Source organism: Diadema setosum, chromosome 14 (assembly GCF_964275005.1).
Source record: "Diadema setosum chromosome 14, eeDiaSeto1, whole genome shotgun sequence".
NCBI lineage: Eukaryota > Metazoa > Echinodermata > Echinoidea > Diadematoida > Diadematidae > Diadema > Diadema setosum.
Genome location: NC_092698.1, coordinates 11,008,555 through 11,019,546, shown reverse-complemented (window position 1 = coordinate 11,019,546; position 10,992 = coordinate 11,008,555).

The window sequence follows — 10,992 nt, the reverse complement described above, 5'->3', positions numbered from 1 at the left end:
TAGCGCGCTATTTCATTTCCTATTCACATCAGCCCGAACATTATCAAATAGCGCGCTAGTTCGCATTAATTATCCTGCTATTTCGGAAATTTCCCGAGTTGGACTCGAGAAATTTTCTCGATCGATTAGCGCGCTAAATTGTATTCACATTATCAAATAGAGCGTTATTTCGCGATCGGGTTAATTTCCCAAGGCAGAAAATAGCGCTATTTCGAAACATCGGGCTGATGTGAAAACGCCTAATGAGGCAAGTGCCACGATAAGCATTCCAAATGTCCTAAAGGAAGACGCAGTCTATGTCCTCTTTGCACAAATTTGCTTGTTCCTATGCGGGAAACGCACATGCGGTAGGCCAGATTCACAGTGTTTTGATGCAAAACTGCTTTGGGAAAGAAAAAAAAAAAGAGTACTGCAAACAACAAAGCAATCGAAATGGAGTTCAACACTTGCGTACATGTGGTGTTTAGAATGTTAAAAGATTATTCTTCTCTTAAAAAAACAAACAAAAACAAAACAAAACCAAAAAAAAAACAAACAAAAAAAAACTTTCCAAAATAGAGCTTGATAACTATTCCATACATGCTAAGATCAAAACTATGAATCTGAAATAAATCCGAACCCACCTTTCCTATCCCACAGTCAGCTACGACAGGTTCATTTCTCTCTCAGATAAGATTAGATATGCAAAATTTTCAAGAAACTAATGAAAACATCCGAAACTCACCGGCTTTAAGGTTTCTTGGGTAAAAAATAGAGTAATATTGTTCCTTTCTGAAACAAATAAATCGGGCTTTCAGATAACTGAAATCAATGAAAACAAAACAAAACACGAGTGGTTTGCATGAATGCCACTCGGAGGAAAGGAATATTAACATTTAGTCTTGTTGAAGACTTCAGGTCATACAAGTCCATGGCTACTTTTATCATACCATCAGGTAATTCACAGTCAAATATATGAACCGGCATTTCACAGATGCACTTAATCGGAGATTACCATTTCTGTCAAATTTACAGACATTTTAACCATGCGCTCGTCAGGTTTGAGTCACAATTTGCACAATCTTATCTCTCAAGGCACAAAATTCAACTACTGCATCTGGGCTTACTGATTTTAATTCCGAGAACGCTTTTAGGTCCGATCAACGGCGTAGCCAGGATTTGATCATAGGGGGGCGGTTAGTCTGCGAGCCTGGGAGCGAAACGACCGAGCCCGAGCGAGCGGAGCTCGCGAGGGGGGGGGGGGGGGGGGGGGGGGAGGAGGGTGTGGGAGGGGGTGTCCCCCCTGCCACGGTAAGAACTTATTGCATTTTGATGTTGTAAATGGTGCAATTTGATGCATGTTTTTGCGCGTTTTATCGACGTGAAACAGTTCCACTTGTTTAAGGTAGCAGTATATTTTAGTGTAGATTATTATTGAACAATTTGCCTATAAAATGTTATAATTTAAAATACACTTCTTGTATTAATTCTTTTCACTGAATATCATGAACGCGACTGAACCCGAGCGAGCGGAGCGAGAGAGGGGGGAGGGGAGGGTGTGGGAGGGGGTGTCTCCCCTCCCACGGTAAGAACTTTTTGCATTTTGATGTTGCACATTGTGCAATTTGATGCATGTTTTTGCTCGTTTTATCGACGTGAAACAGTCCCACTTGTTTAAGGTAGCAGTATATTTTCGTGTAGATTATTATTGAACAATTTGCCTATAAAATGGTATAATTTAAACGCACTTCTCAATATTAATTCTTTTCACTGAATATCATGAACGCGACTGAACCCGAGCGAGCGGAGCGAGAGAGGGGGGAGGGGAGGGTGTGGGAGGGGGTGTCCCCCCTAGCTCCCACGGTAAGAACTTTTTGCATTTTGATGTTGTAAATGGTGCAATTTGATGCATGTTTTTGCGCGTTTTATCGACGAGAAACAGTCTGACTTGTTTAAGGTAGCAGTATATTTTGATGTAGATTATTATTGAACAATTTGCCTATAAAATGGTACAATTTAAATACACTTCTTGTGTTAATTCTTTTCACTGAATATCATGAACGCGACTGAACCAGAGCGAGCGGAGCGAGAGAGGGGGAGGGGAGGGTGTGGGAGGGGGGGGGGTGTCCCCCCTCCCGCCACGGTAAGAACTTTTTGCATTTTGATGTTGCAAATGGTGCAATTTGATGCAGGTTTTTGCGCGTTTTATCGACGAGAAACAATCCCACTTGTTTAAGGTATAGTAGCAGTATATTTTGATGTAGATTATTATTGAACAATTTGCCTATAAAATGGTACAATTTAAACACACTTCTTGTGTTAATTCTTTTCATTGAATATCATGAACGCGACTGAACCCGAGCGAGCGGAGCGAGAGAGGAGGGATGGGGAGGGGGAGGCGGTAAGAAGCGGTAAGAGGCGGTAAGAACTTTTTGCATTTTGATGTTGTAAATGGTGCAATTTGATGCATGTTTTTGCGCGTTTTATCGACGAGAAACAGTCTGACTTGTTTAAGGTAGCAGTATATTTTGATGTAGATTATTATTGAACAATTTGCCTATAAAATGGTACAATTTAAATACACTTCTTGTGTTAATTCTTACACTGAATATCATGAACGCTGTCTGCAGTTCAGCAATCAAACAGAAAAAGCATGCACACGAGGGTGTAAATAGGGGCATATCCCCTCCCACACGAAGGTGATTTTGCGTTTTCAGACCTGAAATTCAGCGATCTGGTGCAAATTTTTGGTGCAATACTTTTTCATCGAAGTGTGAAAATCACGGAATTTAGCTCTTATTCCGAATGTGCACCATCTGTGTGTATGTATAAAGTCTAGTGAGGTAGAGCTTAGGGGAAGGGGGATTCCCCCTCCCGCTCGCGGAGCTTTTGCGTTTTTAGAATTGAAATAAAGCGATCTGGGTATAGCCACAGTCTACTTCTATGCATGGCGGAAGGGGGGGGGGGGGAGGGCGGGCGAGCAGGGAGAAGGCGTGGGCGAGTGTTATCTCCACCCTTTCCTTCCGATGGAGCTTTTACCTGAAATTGAGATATCTCGTATACGCATATTTGATGGAATCAACATTTGGGAAATCAAAAAAAAAAAAAAAAAAAAAAAAAAACTGATGGGGGGGGGGGCTGAGGGAGGAAAGGGTCGATTAAAAGGGGAAATTCCCCTTATACATGAGGGAACCTTGAGTTTTCGGAATATAAGTGATAAGTCTTGTGCACTCAGAATTATTCATATTTTTTTTTTTTTTTGTAAATCTAAAAAGTGTACTAGGCTAGGGAAAGAGGCACAGAGGGGGAGGGTATACCCCCTCCCAAGCACGAGAGATTTTGCATATTTTGAATTGAAATTCAACGATCTGGTGCACACTTTGAGTGAAATATTCAAAAAAAATATCTTATTTGATGAAAGGTTGCAAAGGAGACCCGCTTCATGTGCATGCATACAGTATACCGCATTTTTTTTTTCGCCTGCCAAATCCCCGGTCCAAATCTTAGGGGGGCGGGGGGCGACCGCCCCCATCGCCCCCCCCCCCCCCTGGCTACGCCAGTGGGTCCGATCCAGGACGCTTCATCAGCTCGACTGATGATATGGTGGCTGAAAACGTCACCGATCGGCGCAGACGCACTCAATAGCACTGTCGACGTTATTATTCGGAGTAAGTCATTGAGAAATTCTCCGGATACCTGGGAGAGGTTGTGTCGCAGTTCAGAGTTTCCCGGACGCCCCTCTCTTGTCTAGGATGAGCACATCTTTACTTCTGAAGTTATGTTCGGCTGTCTTCAGGTGGAAAAAGACGTTGTTCCCCAATGTCCAGATGAAGGGATTTAATTTTGTGCCTTATTTGAACGTTACGCCCATAATTTGGCATGAAAACATAACGGGAAAGTCAAATATACCAGACGGGTGTATACAGTACTGTAATCTTCAGTCAGAGGGAGGTCACTCACTTCAAATCCAAAATAACCCAAACAAACACGAGGACAAAAATTAGTCAATAATCCAATTCAGAGTTTCACTTTGAGCATAGGCAGAAAAACGTAATTTCGTACTGACAGGCATGTCGGTTTTAAAAGTTCACAGAGATAAGCACCTGTGATGTAACGACTATCGAAGTAATCCTTATAATTGTGTTTAAAGTTCGTTATCAATTCCGAAGCTTCGTTATTCCGAAAATTCGTAGTTCCGAAAATGAAGTAAGGTTCGTAATTCCGAAAAAGAAATTAACCTCAATTAGTGACAAAATACAGTGTTACTATTACCCCCCCCCCCCCCACAAAAAAAGAAGAAATGAATGAATAAATGAAAGTAAATAAATAATCAAATAAATAAATAAAAATGAGAGGATATTACGCAATGAAGACAAGCACACACAATCCCATAAACAGACACGCACAGACAGTCATGTAGACCTATATTATACCAACACAAACACTTATATACATATAACTTAATTAGCGAACTGGAATACAATCGTTATCTGTAACAAAATTGATACTGATAAAAAAAGGGAAGTATTTCTCCCCTTCCCCCTCCTCCGTGTGACACCCTTCCCCTATCTCACATCATCATCAGGATCTAGAAACAATGATGAGAGATTAGTGTAATTACATATTATTATTATGCAATTTCCGGAGTAACGAACCTTATTTCCTTTCGGATTTAACGAACCTTATTCTATTTTCGGATAAACGAACCTTCGGAGTAACGACCCTTCGGAATAACGAACCTTATCTTTTACTTACTTCGACGTACATGTGCTAGTAATTATTTTTTTATTTCATAATTCATTCTTTCCCACTGCGCCATTTTATAGGTCGATAAAGGAGCTTGGTTTTAAGTCCTCAAGAGCAAAAATCCACAAACTTCAACTCTAGTACCCTGTATACACTCGCCCATTACAGCTCAACATGCACATTCATTATCTAACATACATAAATATCGCACGTCGATTTCATCGCAATAAATTCACTGTTACAGTCCACACCTGAAAAAGCACATCAGAGAAAATAGCCGACCTACGGCTTGAAAAGATCAGTATCACAACCATTTTACTGGAACATTAATTTTGAGGCCTGTTTGGCACGGAAATAATTTGTTATACAGTACCTAGGTCTGAATCATGATATGCCGACCATTGCAGGGGCGGATCCAGGAATTCCGTAATGCCCCAGTCACATATAAACACGGATGCTCAAGGATCTACACGGTGATCCGGGGAAATCCGGGGACGTCCGGGGAGATCCGGGGAGATCCGGGATTTGTACACACGGTATCAACACGGCAGCTACACGGATAAGGCCGGAAGAGCGCGGCGTCTACACGGACAAACACGGCATCTACACGGCAGCTACACGGATCAACAGGGCATCTACACGGCAGCCACACGGACCACCCCGGATTGCTCTGCCAACACGGCAATCCCCGGATGACGCCAGATGTTTTTGACCTCCAAAAGTTGCCGTGTTGGCCTCCCGGCGTCAACACGGATCTCTCCAAGGATCAGATCCGGGGTGGTCCGGGGTGATCCGGGATGTCTATGTGACTGGGGCATAAAGTTGAGGCGCTTACAAAATTAAAGGGACTGTTCAGTACTGGTTGAGGTGGGGATTCAGGTTTATATTTTTTTTTTGTGAGATAATGAAAAAACCTCTCATGAAGTATGAAAGAGCATGTAATTTCAAGAAGGATTCAACGTTTATTTGATAAAAATTGGTCTTGGAATGGCTTAGATATAAAAAAAAAAAGCGATCCTAATAAAATTGACAGGCCATGACTTTTATTAGGATCTTTTTGTTTTTCCTTGTTTTCGGATAATTATCTCAGTCATTGCAAAACCAATTTTCATCAAATAAACTTGATTCCCCTTAGAATCGTATGCTCTTTAACATTTCATAGAGTGGTTTTCTTAATATCTGGCAACTCATGTTACAAGCTGAATCCCCACCTTAACCAGTACTGTACACTCCCTTTAAAGGGGACGGGCGCACCCTCCTCCATTTTGTCTTTTTATTTCTTTTATTTTAACAAAAAGAGGGGGCGCAGGCTCGGTGCGCTCCCCTCTGGATCCGCCACTGCATTGATATGCTTGAACGAGAATAGAGATACTCATCATGGATAATGTAGAGATCAGTGGACTCACAGCTATTTAAAGAGAAAAAGAAAAGAAAAAGGAGTACACAGTCATTTTTGTATTAATGTGTACATATAAATGTTTTATATATATACATATATATATATATGTGTGTGTGTGTGTGTGTGTGTGTGTGTGTGTGCTTGTTTATGTGTTAGCTGAGGTCATGCTCCCCTTGAGGAAAAAAAAATACATTCACATGCAAATTAATTAGATAGCCACGGTGATTTAATTTTGGATACATGGGTATAGTGGCAGTGCATGAGAAGTCAATGGTCTGTGGTACACAATATGTTCACATGTAAAAACTGCTTTGATATCGTCATCATGTACTTTGAAGTAAATCATAATGGTGAACATTGTTAGATGATATTATGATGCTGCAAAAAGAACAAATGAACCATAACTTAATACAAGTGTACATTGGTCGTGAAATATATCATGATAATCCGCAGATCATGTATTTCCTCGAAGCTTGAAACACGATCAAAGAATTCCTCGTGACCAACAATACGTGTGGAGCACCGAACTCTTCTAGGGTAGGGAGGATCTTTTACGAAAACAGACTAACACGCAGCGGAAGGATTTGTTGGTTAACTTGTTGTGTGTGCAAAATATGTTTAACATGCACCAACACTCAGATAAAGTATCCCCACCTTTCAGTCTACTAGAAGAAGGTTTCATAAATTATCAATATCACTCAAACGCAGTTTCACCTGCACACCAATACCTTCACACATACACACCAGATATAATCATACATTAAAGTAAAGGTGACTTCAACATAATGTAACTAAAGTCTATCAATTTGAAGGAAATAATAGTATCCTTTAATCGTTGGTTATGTAACACATTACATGTATATACAATATATACAATTTAAGCCAATAGGCAAAGGGCAGATCTAATTTCCTGGTCATATGCTTGTGTGTTTAGCCATACACAATTACACAATAATTAAACCCAAATCTGTCATATTCTACATTGAGGGTTTCACCTGACTTTAGTGTTTCAAGTCATTTCGGGTTTAAGAGGGCCATCCTCCTCATAGTTCAATGGACTGAAAGAGATGAAAGCGTAGGAACTTTTCTAGACAGGTTGAAGAAGCATCCTCTTCCATCAAGAGGAAAAAGCAGAAAGAGGTTATTACCAATTAATGCAATAAAAATATACATGTAATTCATTGTATTTCTAAAAGGTTTCAATATCAGAACATTAATTCTCTTCACTGAAGCCAGTTGATAATCCTTTTGTAACATGGATGCATGGACGCATGCTAAAAGCACGATCTGTTTAGCAGAGCTTTCAAGAAATACATTAAGAGCTTGATGTAGTATTGCTGCCACAGATAGCTAGCCAAATCTATCTGGCCAACCTGACGATATCACTTGATTTGGCATATGCAAAAAGTTGTGTGACTTTCATTTCAAAGCCATGCTATTCCAGCATAAATTATTGCATCACATTCAGCATAATCAAGCTGAACAGATGTACAAATGACCATGTCTGTGTTTTACAGTACAGTGGACTCCCATTATAACGAAGTCCTTGGGACCGGCCAGTTTTCTTCCGTTATATCAAAATTTCGTTACAACCAATCAAATACACAATAAAAAAAAAAGAGAGCGGGTAATGCTGCCGCCTGAATTTTTACTTCGTTGTAACAGGAATTTCGTTATAACCGTGTTTGTTATAACGGGAGTGCACTGTATAACGTACAAGAGATAGTATACTCATTGGCATTATGTAACTCAATGAATCCATATGCATGGAAATGTGGCAATCAAGTTGTGATGGTTTACATTACCAAACTCCATCTAAATTTCTTATACCTTATGCAACATAATCTTATATGGCACATTAATAGCCACTGTTCATTTCGAAAAATCACAATAATACTGTTTTGGTATGATTCGCTTACCTGAAATAGAGGAAAGTGGAGAAACTTTTCTAAATGGGTTGGAGTAGCATCCCCTTCCTCCAAGAGATAAAAGCAGAAAGAGGAAGAGGAATGGCTTGGCTGATGCAAGATGGGGATGGCTGTACCATCTTGCTAGATTAATAGGGGTAAATACAGCAACCAAGGGGTTATTGGGTGTTCAGGTAAAGCCTATCAGTACCCAAGTCAAACTCACATTTGGATATATAATTCTTCAGCCAGTACGAATCACGGCAGAACAAATTTCCTTAGAGGTCTTCATCCAATAAAAACACTCAATTAAATTGTTCTTTCAAACTTTTACTAAAATTGAAATATTCCAACTTCAGAGTAAGAGAAAAGCTTTGTTCTCTCACCTTGTTCCTACGAAACAGACAAAAAGTTACTTGGGATGAAGAGAGAAAAGGGAAAGGGGCAAAGAGAGAGAGAGAGAGAAAAGGAGGGAGTGGTGCGATGACTAACCATCCCATGGTCTAGTCCGACATACATCAAGTGTGCGTTGCCATGGGAACCACATAAAGCACTCTAGTGTGCATGGTCCACTGTAGACTCGACCATAAAATGAGTGACCAAAATGGAATGTCCATTTACTGTACAGTAGCTGGCTTTTACTTTGAAGTTGGCATATTAGTACACATGGCTTCTATACACTTAAAGGGTGTGTACAGTTCTGGTCGAGGTGAGGATTTAGCTTTTAACGTTTTGCGAGATATTCAGAAACCACTCTATGAGATGTCAAAGAGCATGCAATTCTAAAGGGTATCAAAAGTTTATTTGATGAAAATCAGTTTTGAAATGGCTGAGATATTCAAAAACAAGGTGAAACAAAGAGATCCTAATAAAAGGCGTGGCCTGTCGCCTTTTATTATTACAGTGTATCACTTTTTTGGTATCTCAGCCAATTCAAAACCAATTTTCATCAAAAAAACGTTGAATCCTTCTTAAAATTACATGCTCTTTCAAATTTCATAAGAGGTTTCTCATTATCTCACTTAGAAATGTTCAAAACATGAATCCTTTACCTCAACCAGTACTAAACAGTCCCTTTAAAGTTAGAATGTCACACCTAACAGGGGCATTACATTAGTATCCAGCAATCTCCCCGAAAGGGAAATGGGACAGGGTTTGAAAAAGCCTTTTTCCACAATGCACAGCATTGTTTGGCCTGTAACAGCTGGATGACACTATCTCAATCATTTTTGGAACTAAACAATCAGAGCATAAAATACACTCATTAAAAAAAAGTCTTTGCTATCTCTTCGCTTTACTTCAGCAGAGTGAATAAAAAATACATAAAAAAAAAATCACATGGCTGAGGACTGATTAACCTTGCTGTAGCTTTTTTTTTTAATCTACAACTTAAAAAACTCTCCCTCATTTTTGTCTTCTGAACTGATGGCTAATGAGAAGAAATTTACAATACAGTAACATACAATACAATCACATTGATATTCATATAATGCTCTTACACAGTCAATGACTAGTTTCACAGCACTTTACAACAAAATTCAGTTACAGATTGGCATTAAAAAGAAAAGTCTTTGATTCTTTTTGTAGACATCAAGGGATGAGGGAATGCGGACGAACCGTGGTTCACAATGCTGGGATCTTGTTTAGTAGTGAACAATGATTTTCCTATAGCGTTAGGAGTGAAAACAATCCTTTGACACAAGAAGAATGATTGTAGATAGGTCTACTGCTGAGCTTCGTGAAGTACAAACAATCATTTTCACCCCCCAACGCCATAGGATTCAACAGCAACAGTCAAAATCTTCAGATATCATTTCCCTTTTTTCAGCACCTTAAAAGTCTTCATTTTAAGCCCAACTTCAGTGCTTTCACTAAAAACAGCATACTCCTTTAAGCTGATGCAGACTGTGAGAAGATATTCACTCTCTCATTTTTCTCAATATTGTAGCTTGCAGGGTAAAATACGAAAATCATGCATTACACAAAGAATATTGATAGTACATGTACAGCTCTGTTTCCCATAACTATAAGATCACATTCTTTGAGATCCAATATAGCTAACACACAACATAATATTTTTTTTCTCTCATCCCTAGGAAAAGGCACAAAATATCAGTGGACAAGATACACTGGCAACTTAAGCATACATGTACATGTATATACAAGGGAATGGTATGCAATTACACATGCTGCATGACTACACCAGATACATGTACCTCACATTGTAGAACGATAAGCATCTCCCTACCTACCATTGCTCCAGAAAAGAAATCAATGACTATACTTCATCTTTTTTGCAAATCTTGTAGATTTAGCATCTGACAGGCAGGAAATGATTTCTTTGTACAATTCTTGGTATTGTCAATATCTAGGTGTCATGCGCAGAGCAGGGTTTTAGATGCATTATGGGATAGCCCAGGAGACAAACTTGCACTGGTTTTGGCTGCATATGCACTCAGGTAACGTTCCACTTTTATCCAGGGGTATTTGTTTTAAAGATTTCTTTGCTTTCCATCATGTGACCAGCACAATGAAGCCTTTCAGAAGTGAACCTTGACTCTAGTGAATACAAATCAGTAAAATTTGAAATCATAAACTTTTTTTTTTAGTTGACTTCTAAGTAAAGAAAAAAGCAGTAACAAAGGAAAAGCAGACAAAAATTGCATTGAATTGCAAGGGAACAGACAGGCACAAGACAACGGGAAGTGGCAATGCACCAGTGAATCCCACAGTGCATCTGTGACAGGGCTTTTTAGCGTGCGCAGAAGTTTTCTACGCTTTGGCGACATCGAGAATTGTCCCAAGATCTGCGCATTGGCGATACCCAGAATTGTCCCAAGAGTGCACTTCTCATGTGGATTAACCAGCTTTAAACAACTACACCACAATCCTCCAGTCCACGTCACCTTTGAAACTGTATATAATTATTTACTATGATTGAAGTTCACTGAATGCTTCGAA